Below are 19,789 nucleotides of genomic sequence, written 5' to 3'. Positions count from 1 at the left end.
CACATTCAACATTAAAACAGAATACTGCCTCTTAAAAACATTTGTTTTTAAAAATATGTGATGTTCTAAAAACAAGCAAATTTGCTATTGGGTGCTCTATAATTTATACAATATTTATCTCATGCTTGTTCGCTATATTGTGTCTTGCTATTCTTTATGTATATTCAACTCTGTTCATTGTAAAGCGCTCTGATATCCGCAAGGATCTTGTTCGCGCTCTATAAAACCTTATAAATAAATAAATAAATAAATAAATTGTTGTGTCTCTACTAGACTGCATAGATGGTCGTTATCCATGGGCATCACTCTTTCTACTTCAAAAATGGCAAAAAATCGAAAATGCATCTGCAAGACTGCTCCTACAGCTCTGCCCTTGGAAACCCATCACAGTGGTGTGTCGTTGGCCAGTGGCATAACAAAACTTGAGGGGCGCTCCCTGCAAGGTACGTGTAGGGGCCTACTCCAGACTCAATCAGGCGCTGTCCAGCCGGGGTACTCTGCTTATAGGGGCCCCCAGAGCTTGGGGACCGCCCAGCACCGCGGGGGCTGCGGGAGCCTTTGTTAAGCCACTGTCGCTGGCTCCCTGTGGAGAGAGGCTTGCTCTCAAGGGGCTCTGCTTCGCATATAGGGCGTACAAGGAAAAGCCGCTTTGCAAAAACACTTCCCAAGTACGGCACACTGTACTTCCCAATCCTTCCACCTAGCATTCCACGTGGTGTAGCCTGCTAGCCGCCCACTAATGCACTTTAGTGCCTCATTAGAAGTATAAAACACGCAAAATATAATTACAATACAATTGCTCTTTGCCTTCTCAGACTCTAGTTTTATGATTAGCGTTCCAAATATGGGCTCCGACATCCCAATCCATGGTGCAACCATGTCTATTTGTGAATATTGGACGGTGTTACCTAATGTATGTGGGTTAGTATATTGTATCCACCATCGCAGGGGCCTCGTGTTGTGTTTCATGGAGGAGTGGGCGTGTTTTTCCCTGCTCATCAGCTCCGCCTTTACTATTTGCTCTCTTTGTTTTTCTTGCAAGCCTTCCTTCTCTCACCTTTCATCGAGCTCAGCCCTCCTTCCTGCACAGATTCCCATCCTCACATCTGCAGCCCTTCACTCCTACACGCCCATCCCGGCTCCCTCTATTTCCCTCTATTTCTCGCTCTTTTCTTACTTTCTCCTCCATTATTATGACACTTTCCCCTCTCCTTCGTTCTCTCTGATACCTTTACCTTTTTCATCTCTCTCGTTTTCTCTTACCTACTCCCCAAGCCCCACTTCAAGTGTTTCTCACACACCTTTTAGGGATGGGGAAGGCAAGGATTGCATTTTGGCTAAAATGTACATTTGGAGATGCTCTTGACATCTTGCAGTCCTTGGGAGCCTGGCCCGCAGCCTCCCTCTATTGACAATGGCGCTGGCACAGCCAGGGAATGTTCGAGAACAGGATTCAGACACTTGAGGGAAGTGAAAGTCAAACAGCCCAGATAAGCCTTCAAACAAAGCCAGATAAATTGCCTCAGAAACCGCCTGGGAGCAAATATTTATTTCTTGATCGAAGAGATTCCAGCAAGCCAGTCACCTCACAGCTCACTGCAAAGGACAGAGGCACAAACAGGTAAAAGGACAGGAGAATGGATTGCAGGAGAGGGAAGACAATGGAGTAGCTAGGAAGCCATGAGCCCTCATGCAAGCAAGGAAAAAGGGAAACATCCTTTATAACGAAACTTTCACAACGCGGTACCATTACCACGCAGGTTTTCCAACGCAAGTCGTTACAACGACTTGCGCTGGAGGGCGCTGTAGGATAGGGAATAGTACAATTTACTATCCAACACCTTCCCTACTATCCACGGGGACTGGAGTTGGAATAGTAAATTAAACTATTCACTATCCAGCGCCCCCCCGACACAGGTCGCTGTAACGACTTGCGTTGTAAAACCTGCGTGGTAACGGTACACTTTGTGAAAGCACGCGTTGTACCGTCATACATCCAGGAAAAATGTGCCCCTTAACACAGTTTAGTCGTAAAGCCAGTGGCAGCCGGCACAGGTAAGCGCGATCGGGTGGTGGGTGGGGCGGGCGTGGCAGGGGGTTTGTGGGAGTAGACACACGACGGAATATATATTATTTATTTATTTAATGATACCTATTCCGTCATCTGCCGACTTCAGCGCCTCCCCACCTTCCCACCACAACACGCCTCAGCCTCACCAGGCTTACCTGTGCCGGACGTTGTTGAGTAAAATGCAACCATAACTGGGTTTCGTAAGGTGCCTGGTGCTCCTGGGCCCAGGTGCCACTGCACCTGCTGCCTTATTACTAGCTGTCCCACTGGAGGGAAACACACACAATTCTGACAAGGGAAGTGACGCAGAGGGAGCACGATTAGCACTGCAAAGGAGAGGGGACGGGCAAAAAAGTGCACCCGCACACAAATTCTTGCTGACAGAATGAGGAACACTCAGTGGGCACCAGGACTGGACTGGCCAGGGTGCTAGTATGTGTGTATGTATATGGTATTTCTATAGCATAAACTTAGCCAAAAGAAAGTGGAGCACTGCATAAGGTCAAAGATAAGCGTAAAGTGAGTAATAAGAGCGTGATCCGGATTGGGATGGTCACTAGGGGTGAGCAATTAATTCTGCTCCCCGCAACAGAGTTTGCAGAGTTTTGCCCACTTTCGGCGAAACATCACAGAGTGGAGTGTTGCCTCTTGGCGGCTCACCAGCGTTAAGTTGGCATTCGTGAGTGAGAATAATCATACGCTTGACCACCTTCAGGCGAGATTTTTCAATGCGGGCGGTGGAGGTAGGTTGTTACCACTCACATTGAGAAGCCTGCCACTTGCTTTGAGGAAGCTGCTGTTCGAGTAGAACATCTACTCGAGCAACAGACAGAAGCATCATCCACTTGTGCTGTGTGTGGTGCTGTTCAGGATGATTTTACAGTGCGGGACAAAGGCCTAGATGCATGAAGCTAAAAACCGCTCGCAAAGGGGCAGATTCTCAGAATCTGCCCCTTTGCGACCGCTATTTTTGCATTTGGGATGCATCATCCCAAATGCAAAAATCGCAAATTGAGAATTTGCTAAATTGCGATTACTTTCATTTAAGGAATCTCAAATTGAGATTCCTTAAATGCAATGCATTAAAGTTTTAAAAATAGTGATTTCGCTAATAGGGCTCGCAAATTACCATGAAGTACAACTTCATGGTAATTTGCAAAAACTTTGAAAAATGCACTAAAGTGCATTTTTCAAAGTTTCATGTTGCGCACACACATGCCCTAAGGGCATGTGTGTGCACAACATATGTGCACAGATCAATTTCAGGGGTGCAACAGGGTGTCCTTTGGATACCCCTGCACCCTTGAAATCGCATTCTCATTTTGCGATTCGCTAATTGCGAATCGCAAAGTGAAAATTCTTCCCATTCATTCCTATGGGCCTCTAGGCCCATAGGAATGAATGGGGAGGTATTCCTTAATTGCGACTCGCAATTTGCGAATCGCAATTAAGGAATTTTAAGAAATCGCTATTTTTAAAATGATTTCGTCTTGCATACCATTTTGCTATTCCTTATTAGCGATTCCTTATTTTTCGAAAATAAGGAATCGCAAAATGGATGCATGATGCATCTGGGGGAAAGTCCTGGCACAAGCAGAGTGACTTACCGCACTCCGCCGCTCGCGGAACTCTGTGGGGCGCAGCAGATTTTTTGAGCACTTTGTTGAGCTCTGTGGGAATAGAACTCCATGAACTCCACCCAGGCCTAATGGTTACTACATTGAGATGTAGTGTTTTCTAAAGAGGTGCATCTTCTTCTTTTTCCAAGATGTAGCTGTGTTGGGGCGGGCCTGATATCATGATATTGTTCCAGATCCCGTGTGCGTAAATGCAAAAGGCCTGCTGTCTTGTTTTCTTTTTTGCACTTCTTATTGATCAGTATGATAGTGTTTTGGCTGTGGATGTGCCAAGAACCACAAGAGATTGCACAATAAGAGGGGATTCTGGTCGTGATGGCTTTGTAAAAGGTGCAGCTGGAGAGTACAAGGGGCTGATCACCAGTTCTGAAGGGGATTTCTGGATGAAACATTTTGACTTTCTTTTGACGAGAGAGCTGTTACCAGCCCATGTTTGTTTTTTGGCAATTTGTTCCTTGTGGGTATGGTTAGTGTCCAGGGTGAACAAAGGTGCCAGAGTGACTTGGCTCTCGGTGACAGATGGGACTCAAATCCAACAGTGTTCATGGTACTGAGCCAGGTTTGTACTGTATTGTTTGTTGTTCTTGGCAAATATCAGACGTTCTGTCATGGGTGGGTTGTGGTTCAGGAAGGTGTTGTGCATAAAGGTGTGGATGATGTGCAGGCAGTGTTTGAGGCATTGGATGTCTGAAGCAGAGGAGACTTTCAGGTAGGGCTGTGTATCATCAGCATATTGGTGAATCTTGATGCTGTTATTGTGAATAGTTTTTTACAACAAGGGGGGGTTTGGTCTACTATGGTCAGACGGGACCTTATGAACTTTTTTTTGAAGCAAGCGGACCTGACCTGCTGTTTCAACCAATAAACAGACTTGGACCTTTATCTATTTAGAATGGTATGAATAATTTAATTACTGTATTTTGAAGCATTCATTTGACTAATTTATTACAGAATGCATGTCTAAAAAACACAAATGAATGAAATCCGTGGTGTGAAATCAACAAAGATTATCAAACAAAATATGTGATATGCATCAAAAATGTAGAAAACATTACAGAGAAATGCCAGTCAGATGATTCAACCAAAACAACAACAATTTAATAATTAAACATTACATCACTTAGGGGAAACATCCTTTACAACGCAACTTTTACCACACAGTGCCTTTACGATGCAACTTTTACAACGCAAACTATTACAAACGCATTGCACTGGGGGGGCGCTCTAGGATAGGGAATACCTTTAATTTACTATCCAACACCTTCCCTAGTGTCCACGGAGACTGGAGTTGGAATAGTAAATTAAACTATTCACTATCCAGCACCCTAAAGCGCTATGCGTTGTAAAAACCGCTTTGTAAAAACCGCGTTGTAAAGGCATGCGTGGTAAAAGCATGCGTTGTAATGTCATACATCCCATCACTTAGTATACATAGTGCAGAGGTTGTTGTGCTTCTGGGTAAACATTTGCGAATCCAATGTGCATCCCAATTTATGTATAATTCTACCCTTGGACTGCTATTGTTTTAATGACTCAGTAGAAGGATGAACGCTGACGCGTTTCGAATCCCAATATTAATTCCTTGGATTCTCATCAGGGCTTAGGCCTGGACAGGAAATGTTCTTAGTTTCAGGTCTTCTTTTCAATGTAACACTGTTGAATATTGAATTCACACGGAGGCCTGTTAGCAACTATTAAGGACTGAATGAATTGTGCCGCCATTCCGACAGAATGTATCCATTTTGGATTGAATTGTGTCCGAGTTAGGATCAGAATAATCGTCTCTGTTTAATTCTCGGGAACTCCAATGCAACAATGTTCCCGTTCACTCAAATGCACTGTCAGGCGGAAAAGGAACACGCCATTAGTCTGATGGAAGGCTTTTGTTTCGCTTTTACCATACACACCAGTACAGGGGAACCATTTACCTTAGTCAGGTGTGAATAGAGCACCAAACAGTTCCATGTAAAGGTTGAGAATGACTGGAGGCAGTACAGCAACCCAGGGGCTCTACCGGTTGTAGGGATCTTTTGTGAACTGGAGGTGCCCTTGTGGCCAAACTGGTGTCAGTTGGAAAGGTTGTAAGAGAACCAGTGAAGGACATTGCTGGAAAATCCAACTAGAGACTCCAAGGTGTGTATGAGGATCAGATATTCAACTGTGTTGAAGGAAGCTGAGAGGTGCAGCAACACCAGGAGGCAGGGGCCAGCCTTTTCTGTTGCAGCGGGCATTGATACGATGTGTAAGGTTGCAGCCTCTGTGCTGCAACACGATCTGAAGGCAGACTGGTAGTCATGCTAGTCTATCATTTTCTCTGAGGACTGCATGCTAGGGGCCTGCATTCACAGCTGCATAGACTGCCATGACCCAACCATTCCATATAGCTCCATGATGTTCATGACCCTCTGCAGTGTGAGGCTGGGTGAAACATTTTTCAGAGAGTTGGAATTGGCTTCCAGACCATCCTTGAAAGTGGGTACTGACATTATAAAGTGTTGAGACAAGAGGGCACGCATGGAGAATAGCTCAGTGGTGGGCTAAGGAAGAGCTGCACACATTCACCACAACCAGGAGAGAGGACTGAGACATGGGGGGAAATGTATTTTAGAAAGCAGTGAGAATAGAAAGAGAGGTCCAAAATGTAATCTAGCAATAGAGGGGATTGAGCTACAGTTATGTGCATTCAGCACTGCAGAGAGAACACATTGGTGTAGGAAGCTTGGTAAAGCACTGAAGTGGAGGAAGAAACTAGACAACTGGGCATATGGAGCGTGATGATGAAGAAGGAACAAGCCAGAGGGAGACACTGGGCACTGCAGAAGAGAAAGCAGTGAGGCGGCGGTACAAGGAGTGGTGCAGAAATGAGCTGCAGAGGAAAAAGAACTGAGGCAGTAGGATGCATAATGAACATTGAACAGCTGAGATGATTGAGTCAGAGGTGTACAATGTGTACACTACCAAAGAGAGAGCAAGAGAGGCAGTGGTGCCTTCAGTGAGTGCTGCCTTGGAGAGAGGAATTCAGCAGGGGAGTATACTGTGACACTGCCTCTGAGAGGAGACTGACGCAGATGGACAGAAACTGGAAGATGCCTGGGAGAGAGGATTGAGACAAGTGAGGAACACACTAAGAACCTTACAGTAAATATAAGAGAGGGTCACACTAGGTGCTTCATGAGAAAAAAGATTGGGTCAGAGGCCCACACACTGGGTACTACTTGGGAAGAAGATTGAGGCAGTGGGGAAAACTGGGTGATTCATGAGAGAAAAACAATGAGGGGGTCCTACAGGCTGCTTCATGGGAAGCGGATTGAGATAGAGGGGCTAACTGGGTGCTGCATTGGAAGAGGATTGAGGCAGAGGGCACACATAAGGTGACACATGGGAAGAATATTGAGGCAGAGGAGTGCACGCAAAGTACTTCATGGGAAGTATATTGAGGCAGAGGGGCACACACTGGGCACTGCTTGGGAAGAGGATTGAGGCAGAGGGGCACACACTGGGTACTGCTTGGTAAGAAAATTTAGGCAGCGGGGCACACACTGAGTGATGCATGAGAGAGAATGTGGCAGAGGGGATCTTACTGGGTGCTTCATGGGAAGAGGATTGAGACAGTGGGGCAATCTGGGTGCTGCATGGGAAGAGGATTGAGGCAGATGGCTCCCACAAGGTGACGCATCGGAAGAGTATTATGGCTGAAAAAGAAAATGGCCTCTGAGTGGAAGTGCTGTAATTTTACCCTTTGGGATCTTTCCCTAAGGGAAGAGGACAAGAGGGATAATGCTTGATGAGAGATGCCAAGACCTTGGAATCCATCCAGCAGCAGCATAGGCGAGATGGACTCAAATGCTGCTGACAGATCCAAGAGTATCAGCGCCACCCCTTTTCCTTCATCCCTGTGCACCTAATATAGTCGTGGCTGATATTAAGAGCGTTTCTGTCCCATGGTGTTCCCTGAAACCAAACTGGGAGTCATTAAGCCAAAGTTGCTGTTCCGCAGTTTCCTTCAGCTGGATGTTAAGGTGGATTGCCAACATCTTTGCTGTAACAGGGAGCAAGGAGATAGGGCGATGGTTCTTACAATCAGGGGATCTTGGTCCTGCTTTTTTAGGAGAGGCCTAATGATAGCTTGCTTCCAACTTCGAGGATAGCACCTGGATAGGATTACATTATTCATTAGTTTCCAAAGTGGTTTGGCTATAATGCTGGCCTGCATATGAAAACTGCTGGTGGGCAGACTTCTAGCGGTGATTCTGCATAGGTTTTTATGAGATATTGTACAGCCAGCTTGGGCGAGAGAGTAGAGATGATGGAGAGACCATTGGCCTCTAGGCTTGAGCCAGATGGCATCCCGCCTGCCATTGTAGAGGGCCAACTGAAGGCAACTGAGTGGGCGGACACCATAAGGTTAGGGTTAAAACATGTATGAATGTCCATGATTTTAGAGTGGAAGAAGGTTGCTAACTGGTTGCAGAGGCTTGTGAAATCTCAGGCTCTCCTCTGGGTTGAGCGGTCGAAAGCAGTTGTGCTAGCCTGAAAAGTTCCTTAGAGGAGGATGAATTTTACATTTTTTGATTTTATCTAGGATTCTTTCTTGATCATCTAGAGTTTTCCTCCAAGCCCACTCGAGATGGCGGCAAGCTTGTTTAATCATCCTAAGTCTATCATTGTACCAGGGAACAGATAGAAAACACTTTTTATGAATATTTGCCTTCAAGGGGGCCAGTTTATTTGCTGCAGTTTCCAGCCATGCCACAAAGACCCCAGCTCCACTATCAGAATCCTCTTGAATTACACGGGTTATACTATTTAAAGTTCTGGCTAGTATCGTAGCCGAGACCCCTTTCCAATTTCTAGATACCGAGAGGGTGAGGAGTTCTATTATTACTAGCTAGCTGCTGAAGGGGGTTGGAAATCAAAGGTAACTGTGCTACGGTCAGACCAACAAAAGGGGATAGTTTTTTGTAAGTGACTCTAATATCATTGGTAAAAATCCCATGCAGAGCATGGCCCCCTTTATGAGTGGAAGCAGATACTAGTTGCAACAAACCCAGATTAGCGAGCGCCTCTAAGAGGGCACTAGAGTCTTGGCTGACCATTTCTTCTAGATGGTAATTAAAATCACGTATCATCAATTGGTGGAGGGAGAGAGAGTAGAGATCCTTTCAATCTCCTTTCAATAGTTATAAATCAATGTGGAAAGGATCACTGGTCCTGCATAACCAAGGTCTGCTTGGTATTCGCTACAAATGTGTTTGCACTATCTCCCTATTCTTCTATTACAGGTACAATGTGACCTACTACAACAAAACGAATCAGGTTACAAATTTACCTTTTCCTTTTTATCACTTAATCACTTTATGGTCCTGAGGAAAGCCGACTGACCAACAGGCAGATAAGGCTGAAACATGTCGACCACTTTTAACCTCACAAGATTAGTGTGCTAGAATTCCTAAATAATTCCATAGCGACACGCTTTAACCTTTTACCCAAATCCAGAAATATTAAAGTTGAGCCTCTGGCTTTCCGGGTATTTTAGAACACCTTTATAGCACTATTTCACTTCTCCACCATCACTACTGTTTTAACCAATGGTACAACCTCCTGGCGGAGGGTGCAAACAAAGACTGACCCAAGGATTACGCATGGACACGTGTTACAAGAAGCGGGGACACATCATATACCGCTAGACGACTCAGAAAAAAACACGTGTATGAGGGTCTTTTATTTGGGAGACACCTACCGATCCACCTGCAGACCTTGGTTATGCAGGACCGGTAATTAAAATCACCCAGAATGGTCAACCAGCTCTCCGCTAGGAATGGTTCTAGAAGGAGTTTAAGTTCCCTAAGAAACAGTGATCTAGAGCCTGGGGGTCTATAGATCAGCAGGCCCCTGAATGAGCAGGTGGCTGAGGTAATCAGTTGTAAATGAAGGACTTCACAGGTTTGTAAATTGAAGCCTTATTCTATCAAATATTTGAACTGAGATTTAAAAACAATTGCCAGGCACCCACCCATATGCCCCACCCTGTCTACCCTCTGAATAGAGTAATTAGGCAGGATAGCATCAACTAAATCGGGCCCTGAGTCAGTGTTAGCCCATGTTTCGATGATGAGGACCCAATCAGGTTCAACTTCAGCTAGAAAAACAGCAATCTCCAACTTACGTTTAATAAGGGAGAGAGCATTTGAAAGGAGACCACTATATCTCTCTTTTTTGCCAGTGCTGCGGTTAGCAGGGTTATTTGTAGGTTTCCTGGCCCTATATGGCCTAGGAGGACTTTTGCATTGGGGCACAGAGTAGCTACAAGAGGTACAAGTACATTGCATTGCATTGTATAAATATGCTGATAAGACCCAGCTAACTTTTAATCTAAAAACATCAAATGAATATCAATTTAATAAAGTTGCTAACAGTTTGAAAACCCTTGGGCTCTGGATGGGCCACTATAGCCTAGACAAGATAATAAGAAAATCTTGATACGAAGTGCCACACTTTGAATTCTTTTTGCATACTTTAGGTTTTTTGTTTTACTTTGAAACTGGCCTTGTGGTCTGGCTGGCAAAACTTGGGTGATGTTCCATCACTTCTCTGACTCAGCCTTTGTATTGGGTCTGGTCAGAATATCTTAGGAAGAATATTGTCTTGCATCTATACTGTGCCCAACATATTGGTTATACAAACATCTCCCCTTTGGAGTTAAATATAAAAAATCGGCACCCAATAGGATGATATGTTTGTATACAACTATTTAGTACTCAATATTTATGTCCCAGGATAGTTCTCACTTCAATATTTTTATACAACCACTGCCTAGTGGTTGACCCTTGAAAATCAAGTTTCAAAAGCTCTAACAGCTGTTGTTTACCCTTGGGATAGGTATGCCCAGACGTGGGTCCCGTGCTCTCCATGCCACTGGAGTCAAGCTATCTTGGCTGATGAGGGCTGAAAGCCCGAAACCGGTCCTAGGATGCTTGTTTACAGTCCAGGGAGGACCTGGCCTGGCAGTTCGGGCTGGACTGTTCCCATTGGGTGCAGGGTCAAGACTGATTTGCATATGGCTGGGTCCCAAGTGGAATGGCATGGTCAGCAAAAAAACGATGGATTTAGGCCCAGATCTCTGTACTGGGGTGAATGTATGACATTCTGCATTCTGCCCATCAATTGTTCGTTTTACCCTTTTAAGGTGGCAGATAAGATTGTTTCCTGGCTGTATCTCGTCCACAGAGTTCATGTAGAATTGTCAACATTAGACTCCCAACATTTTCTAACTAACCAAATTCATTGGTCTAAAAATGGAAGCCAGATGCTTCATCCATAGCTCAGCTACATTGGCTGACTGTGAAAAAGCACATTCGACTTTGTTAGAAATCAAACATTCCTTTAAAAAAATGAAGCCTAAGACTTTATTCCAGTTTGCAAGCTATTGTCCAGTTATCTAGTGTTTGAACCATTCCAAAATTCAAGAAAGCTGTAAAAAGAGGCATATATTGAGGGGCAGATTTATGTTAACTGGCGCATCCCCAGGGATGCGCCAGTTAATGTGCGCCACAGTGCGCCACAGCTCCGCCACCCATGGTGCGCCGCATTTACAATGCGGCGCACCATGGGGCAAAAACGGCACAGATGCGTGACGCATCTGTGCCGTAAAGGTGGCGCATTGCTGGAGTTGCGTCGCAAGCACGACGCAGCTCCAGCAAGGCTCGGGGGTGCCCTATCTGACCAATGCTGCATCAAGACCTACGCCTGCTTCAAGCAGGCGCAGGCTTTTGACGCAGCATTGGCCTGAAAGTGACTGAGTGAAATCTTATAGATTTCACTCAGTCACTTTTGCGAGGCGCACCTGCCCCAGAACGCCCACCCTGCGCCGGAACGCCCACAAGCGGCGCAGGGCTTCACAACGTGACGCATCTGCCTAGATGCGTCACGTTGTAAATCGTTCGTAGGGATGCGCCACGTTTACGCCGCCTTGCGTGACGCAACAGCGGCGTAAACGTGGCGCAAGGGCCTCATAAATCTGCCCCTTAATGTTCAAACCAGCAAGCGTGAATGACCTTAGTCTGCAAAAATGAAAACAATATCTTTTAAAGAGCTAAAGCTGCAAAACTGAAGTGAAAATTGCCTTGGCTGTGCTTGGGTCTTTAGGACTAAGAGGGCTCAGGTGACAAGAGTGAGCTTTACAGGCTTCTAGCCTAACAAAGCAGTGCAAATTATTCACAACATGGATGGCATTGGAGAAGCTAGGGCAATCCACTAGGTGCAGCATTCTTGCTTCCTTTGTGCCTAGTGTATACATGTTTTGGGCAAAACGAGGTAGAGCATGTTTCTATTTTGGATTAAAAGCCTTGTAACTTGGCCACTTTGACTTTCTATTTAGGTAAATCTGGACGCACGAGTTTTTTGATGAATTGTATTGGTTTTTGCCAGATCCACTTTGAATCCACTAAGATGAAAACAGAGTAGACCTTTGGTTGAGTGTTACTGAGGGTGCCCTCTAGCGGCACCTGCGAGTTGTCTGTTCTAAAGTTTGATATTGAAGATTTTCATCCCTCCTGGGTTTCAGGAGAATCATGTAGATAGATTTGGTCTGGATGGGGATAATATCTGAAGATTCATTAGAGTAAATTACATCACCACATACACACACATCTGGGAGATTTCACAACTGATAGGACAGTACCACCTACAGGATTGCTAGAAGAGCTTTATGGAAGAAGACAGCATCTATTTATTAAACAATATTTTTGTTTAGGGATTTGATCTTTGCTTGTTGGGGCAGATGGACGAAGCAGGTCTATCTTGCATGTGTGACAGAAAAGAACAGGCGGAGTCTAGGTGGTACCATAAGGATTTAGGACCCTCATTTATGAAAAGTGACGCATCGCTGTGTGAAAACAGCGATGCGTCACTTTTCACTGCGCCCTCCTTGCAACACCAATGATGCGTCATATTTACAGTATGACGCATCATTGCGCAAGGCGTTACAGATACGTCAGTATTTCTGACGTATCTGTATGGCGCAAAAGTGACGCATTGCTGGAGTGTGTCACAAAAGTGACGCAACTCCAGCAATGTATCCTTTCACATGGGGCAAGCCCCATGTGAAAGTGCCTGCGTCAGTCTTACGTCTGCTGTGAGGCAGGCGTAAGAAATTGACGCATTTGTGTCCTAGAAGTGGCGCAGTGAAATCACATAGATTTCACTGCGTCACTTCTACGACCCTTTCTTGCGTCAATACGCCCCCCTTGCATACATTATACCTGGCGCAGGTATAATGTGGTGCAGGGGTTTACAAAGTGACGCATCTACCTAGATGCTAACAAAGAAAATTTCCCTTGTGGAAGTAAATATGGCGCAACAAGGCGCATTTTTTACGCCACTGGTGCATCACAAAAAGTGACGCACCAGCGGTGTAAAAGTGATGGTATACAACCTTTACAACAAAACTTTTACAACGCAAAATCCATTACAACGCATGCATTTACAACGCAGTCATTACAACGCATGACACTACAACGCACACCACTACAACGCATGCCATTACAACGCAGTCATTACAGCGCATACCATTACAACGCATAGCATTACAACACATAGTACCCTACACTATCCAACACTTACCCTACTGTTGCACCCCCTGGAGTTACAATAGTAATTTTTACCCCTACACTATCCAACACTTACCCTACTGTTGCACCCCCTGGAGTTAGAATAGTAATTTTTACCCCTACACTATCCAAAACTTACCCTACTGTTGCACCCCCTGGAGTTAGAATAGTAATTTTTACCCCTACACTATCCAACACTTACCTTACATGCTATGTAATGTAATGCGTTGTAATGGTATGCGTTGTAAATGTAGTATGCGTTGTAGTGGAATGCGTTGTAAAGGTAGTTTCAAAGAATTTGTTGTAATGGTATGCGTTGTAATGGTGTGCGTTGTAATGGATGTTGCGGTGTAAAAAATGCGTTGTAAAGGTAGGCGTTGTAAAAGTATGCGTTGTAACGTCATACATCCAAAAGTGATGCATAGCCTCATAAATGAGGCCCTTAAGGTGCAGATCTAAATATTACTTTATTTTTTTAAACACCGGACTGTTGGATTAATAAGACGCAAATAATAAATGTAGAATGCTGTACATCAAGAAAAATGTACCCAATCACAGATTGGTCCCTAATCAAACATATTGATCAAGTTAATACCCCCTGAATACTGAATGTATCTGATTTGTGATTATAAAACAGCAATTTCACATTATCGCATTTTAACAATCTGACAGCCGGTCAGTTAGGCACATTTGCGATTAATTCCAAACACTAAAAATGCCTCCAATACTGCATGCAAGGCATTTATCTAGTGACAAGACTTGATAAGACAACCTAGGTACAATAAGATCATGTCACAGTTCCTACAGAGATAGAAAGTTGAAAATAAGTGATATATGGTCTCTGACTTTGTTTCATAAATTTGAGACAGCCAAACCACCTTACAAATGCCAGACCAAGGCTCAGAAATACCTAAATAGGCCTCAGTGCAGTACATGTGCTCTGACCCCTCAACGTGTACGATCAATGGGCTACCATCTGATTGGCATTTTTAACTTAACTCCCTAGTATATGATATGAAGTGTACACAGGGCTGGTAAGTTCACATTCCCTAGTACACTACAGTACTTAATTCTACCACCACTACAGTCGCAATGCAAAAACATGGCTCTACGTTTGCCACTTCAGCCTAGTCGGGCAGCATTTAAACTGCAACCCACATGCCCAAATGAACCCTTATGCAGAGTCTAAAACCTTCTGTTGTTAATATTTGTAAGGCAGGGCTTAGAAACCCATAACGTGTGGTGCTAAATATTAAAAACAAGAACATATTTACTTTATGCTTTACATGTCCTGACAGTGAAAACTCACCATTTAAACTTTCACTGTAGCAAAGCTGGTAGTCCCATGGTACACAGCATTACACTAGCCCAACCGCTAAGTGCTAACTTCTTTATAGAAGCATTAAATATAGTACTTCAAGGTATCAAATTAATTGTTATATTGAACCCAACTTATTGCTGAAGTCAGATTTAAAGTAACATTTACTGTGAAGGTGACTTTAGAAAGTCACTGGATTTTTGCCCCTTAATTCTAGTAGCCGTTTTTGACTAACTACAGTATTTGGCACGTGTGACAGTCTGTTGCCCTCTTACTAGAACGTGTGAAGCAATCCCAGGAATGGCACAGACTCAAATGCATGTACACTTTTGCTACATGCAGGTTCGTAGGTAGCCTTGACCACCATAGAGAACCACTGGATTTCCCCTCTCTGCTGACGTTGGGTCCAATGGCAGACTCAAGATACGGAGGACCCTGCCTATGAGTCCATCAACTAGAAAAAGAACCAGAAAAGTTTCTAAGTGCAAAGGTAAAAGTTGACAGGTACCAAAAAGAGGCCTTATTATGACCCTCTCTCCATTGAGGTAGGCCTGAAATTTTGACTTAGGCCCAGACCTTCGCTTTCGAAGCTCATAGACTACCATTACACGTGAAAAGCAGTAATTTATTTTAAAAAAAACCTTTGGAGTAAATTGCAGTGAATAATGCAAACCTCTCAAAAACCATAACTCCAGTTCATCAGATTTTTATTGTTTTGTTGTCTATTTAAAGATAAAAATATATCCTATTTTTTTTTACTGGAGTGGATTTGTCTTGTTGAATTTTACTTACTCAGTGACTGTTCTTGTATTATTAAATGCTTTACATCTGTTTTCCTTTGAGTTGAGCCTGAGTGATCTGTGCCACAGCTACCCAGGACTGAGCTAAAGTTTTATTCAAAGAAATCCAACTTGACCTGATACCGAATAGTGACATTATTACTTGGTGAGGACTCCCAAACACCCCAACTAATGATCCACATTCTCACACCAACACCTTAGAAAGTCTGTAGTCTTGCAGAGTACAATGAAGTACATGATATTGGAACGTTTTTAGTTTTGCCTTGAACTTCTTTGGACTGGAAACGTCTTACTACTATGGAATAGCCTGATGTACCCAAAGCGGGAAGAAAAAGAAGAGAGCAGAATACCAGGAAGACCACTTAATCCTGATTCTACATTCTGAGCAGACCACCCAGAATATGCAGGGCATATTTACAGTGCTGTATTCTTAAGCAAAACCACATGGTGACTATGTGGATATTTTCATTTGCGTTCATATTTTAACATATGAAAAAAACTAATTAAAATTAATAAAATGAGAGATAACCTCCAAAATTGTGGATCACATGATCCAATTACCAGTTCCTGAAATTCTATAGAAATCAAATAGATGATGCATATTACAGAAGCTTAGAACTAAAAACCAGACAGCTGCTGCCTGAGAAAAAGCCAATCCCGATGAGAGCATGTTGAGATTCTTATTTGCCGTTATCTGGAGAGCTGCTTGGTAATTTGCATGACTCGTGAGGAATAAATACCAAATGCAGTGCTCATGACCTCACCCGTAATGTGACAGGTGCAATTACAAATGCCATAAATGATATTACAAATGAGTTTGCTTACCATATCACCCTTATCACCTATGAAAGAGATGACTATGAATGTAGTTTTTTTTTTACTTGCGAATGTGCTTTTTAATTACATTGTGCCTATAGATGTTAGTACTTATTGGTACAAGCACTGGAGATGGATGCACCGGCGAGTCAGGAGCTGGAGACTAGGGCAGGGACTGCGGGGGTACACATGGGAGGTGAGACCACCTAGGCCCAAGCAGCCTTGTGCATGTGATGGTGTCCGCACTTATGTTGGAAGGAACAAAGGACTTCTAGGATCACATGCTATGTTCTGCACTTATTCAAGGTCGTTACACAGCTGAGGGCCGCGAATGTGGAAGTCCCAGGAGGAGTTGGGCGCAGCCGCACAAGGGTTTATACCATTCTCTAGCAGAGACAGTAGGAAGCACACTGGCAAGGGGGGGTGGGGGTAGAGGGGGAGGGTGGTTCGAATAGGGACAGGGGATGCGGACCAATGTTGATTTTTGTCCTGAAAAGAGCCAAGTTGATGAAAATCCGCTTATGATGCATGATTGTATGATGTTTGGCTAAAACTTAATAAAAATCTGTTTAAAAAAAAAAATTGGTACAAGTACTGAGAGATCTCAAACATTGCATTTGGTGTCCACTTTATGGTTTGTATTGAGGTTGACTGGAGGTCAGTGCTTGCAATGTTAAACACTCTGTCCATCATCTCCTTTGGTTTTGCTTTGTTCGCCCTAAGTTGGCAGGTAATGCCCAGACGTAGGTCCCTTGCTCACTTTGCCACTGGATTCAAGCTAGCCTGGCTGATGACGACTGATTAGTCAGAAAGCGGTCCCAGGATGCTTTTTTCCGGTCCAGGGAAGGCATGGCTTGGTATTTCGGGCAGGACTGTTCCCATGAGGCACAAGGTCAGATGGATTTGCATATGGCCATGTCTGAACTGTGGTGGTGGAGTGAGCTAAAGAATGATGATGGATTAAATCCAGATCAGTTGACTGGATCTGAGTGCTTGCAATGTTAAACACTCTGTCCATCATCTCCTTTGGTTTTGCTTTGTTCGCCCTAACTTGGCAGGTTATGCCGAGACGTGGTTCCCTTGCTCACTTTGCCACTGCATTCAAGCTAGCCTGGATGATGGCGGCTGATTAGCCAGAAACCGGTCCCAGGATGCTTGTTTCCGGTCCAGGGAAGACATGGCTTGGCAGTTAAACCCAGATCAGTTGACTGGGGTGAGTGCTTGCAATGTTCAACACTCCGTTCATCATTCCTTTTGGTTTTGATTTGTATTGAGGTCTGCCAACCTGTCTCAGGGTCCGCAAACACAACGACATTTGTTTTTTTACAAATAGACTTTAGGGTGTCCCTTTAGGGCCCCCACCTGAGGCTGCATTTCTTTCAGCACTTGGAGACCAAGTAATGGTGACCGCCACCTTTCCTCCAAGTTGTAGAGAGCCTTAGTGTGGGGTGATGCCCCTCAGAGCAGGGTAGTTTCCAGTCTGGAGAACCCACAATAGTGGCACAAAGAGGTTTGAATTATCTGCACCTGGCTATGAACAACCTCAAAGACATTGTTCAGGAAAGACAAAAGGGTCTTTTTCCCTAAAATACCCTTCTTACTGTGAACAACAGACTGCAGCCCTTTATCTTCCATCATATATCACAGGAAGGATCTAATTTAATTTCTATAGGAGCCCTGTCTCCGTGGTCCTCACTTTCACGGTCTAGGTCTATTTCCTTGTGCATACCGATACGCTTTCACTGTCTGGGAAAACAACATAACCCCCAGCTTATGCACAGGAACATGCCTTGAACTTTCAAAATGGAACCCACAGGCCTTCATCACTCTGCTTCACTTATACATACAGGGACAGATTTACGAGAAGCTGATGCAGCTGTACGGTTGCAACAGTTTCCCTGCGCCTCCATGAGAAACCCTTGCACCACCATGGATACGCTGTATTTACAATTCAGCGCACCATGGCTCAAGGATTGACAGATGCGTCAGAAATTCTGAACCATCTGTTGGGGCAAAAGTCAGGCATTGCTGGAGTTGTGCCTCAAGCACAACGCAACTCCAGCAATGCAATGAGAGGCCTATCCCAAATACACTGCATCACATCTCACTCCTGCTCCAAGCAGGCATAGGGTTTTGAAACAGTGGTGTCCTAGAAGTGGCACCTGAGTGGGAACGCCCACCCTGCACACTTTATACTTGACGCAGGTATAATGTGACGCAGGGCTTTACAAGATTACGCATCTCCCTAGATGCGTCATGTTGTAAATTGGCCACAACGTGGCAAATTGTTTATGCTGCCGCTGCGTCACAAAAAGTGAGGCAATGGCGGTGGCGCAAAAGTGTTGCAAGGGGCTTGTAAATCTGCCACACAGTGCATATACTACAATAACTACACACACAAACACACAAAATATACACTTGGATTGGACTAGGTGACAAACAGGGCATACATCTGAATGTGCACTGGAGAGACACTCTCAGCCAGTGCGAAATAGCTCTTTTTTTAGAGAGCGAGGGAAAAACCTTTAAGTTACAAAAGATTGTTAAATGAGACCTTTTTTTATGTGCCAACTCTCCTAGTGCAGCAAATAGACCCTGTACCAAGGTTGGGATACTCCAGACTATGTTTAAAGGGGCTGCCATACACTTGGTACATCACCAGGATAGGGCTTTTAATGTTTCAATGATAACATGTTTAATCTATCTTCCCTGGATATGGAGTACTATGCATAATGTTGTTTCTTTCTACAGCTTACATTCTCATTTTGCTTGCTGACTCAGAGAGACTGCATGAAAAATTGCCCTTGACTTGCTCCTGATTGAGTCCTATAAGTAATTCCTTCAGAGTGACCCTCTCCTTACCTTTTATCCTCTGCATGTCTTCTATTTCAGAGTACAGGCTCCTCCCAAACTCATGCATATCTGTATCATTTCTCCTTATTGTAATTCTGCAATTGGATAATACCTCATTTCATGTATCACAACCTATTCCTGTAATCTAAATGTAACTCATCTCCACCAGCCTATGTATCTCACCAACCATTCACCTGAAACCACACAGCCTCCTCTAATAAACACACCTAACTGATATTATATAAGCTACTACAAAGTAACCAGAATAAATGCAGCAATTACGTTTCTGTAGGGCACATGACTAATCACAATAACCGCAAGATTAACCACTAACCCTAGGTTCTTGAGTAGCGTGCTACTCGCCGTAAAGCACTTTAACACCTAGTCGTGGGTAGTAAACGCTATATAAATCTAATTATGATTACAATCTTCACATACAGGCTGGTGGCGCAATGAGCACTCTCTCAGCATAATTCACTTAGATTAAAAAGGAAGGCCCTCATTACATGGATACATAAGTTGCTGGGACAACAATAGGATTTTACTGAGCACAGAAATCCAGATATCATGGGTTGTAGTAAATACATTAATCACCACCACAGCATTACAAACTAGACCCTTAGGAATGGGGAATTACTAAGAAAATGACTGATTTCTGTATACTTTCCTAACGATTTGACCAATTT

At 44.0% G+C, this 19,789-nt stretch overlaps 1 pseudogene; it reads left to right on the top strand.

Annotated features, from left to right (window-relative positions):
• Nucleotides 1–295: 295 nt before the first annotated feature.
• The window catches only part of LOC144797998 (elongation factor 1-alpha, oocyte form pseudogene), a 32,271-nt pseudogene continuing 12,777 nt past the window's right edge, over nucleotides 296–19,789 (top strand).

The sequence above is a fragment of the Lissotriton helveticus genome, chromosome 12 (assembly GCF_964261635.1).
Source record: "Lissotriton helveticus chromosome 12, aLisHel1.1, whole genome shotgun sequence".
In the NCBI taxonomy this organism is placed as follows: Eukaryota; Metazoa; Chordata; class Amphibia; order Caudata; family Salamandridae; genus Lissotriton; species Lissotriton helveticus.
The sequence above is the reverse complement of the archived record's forward strand: the minus strand, read 5'-3'. Positions and strand labels throughout refer to the sequence as shown.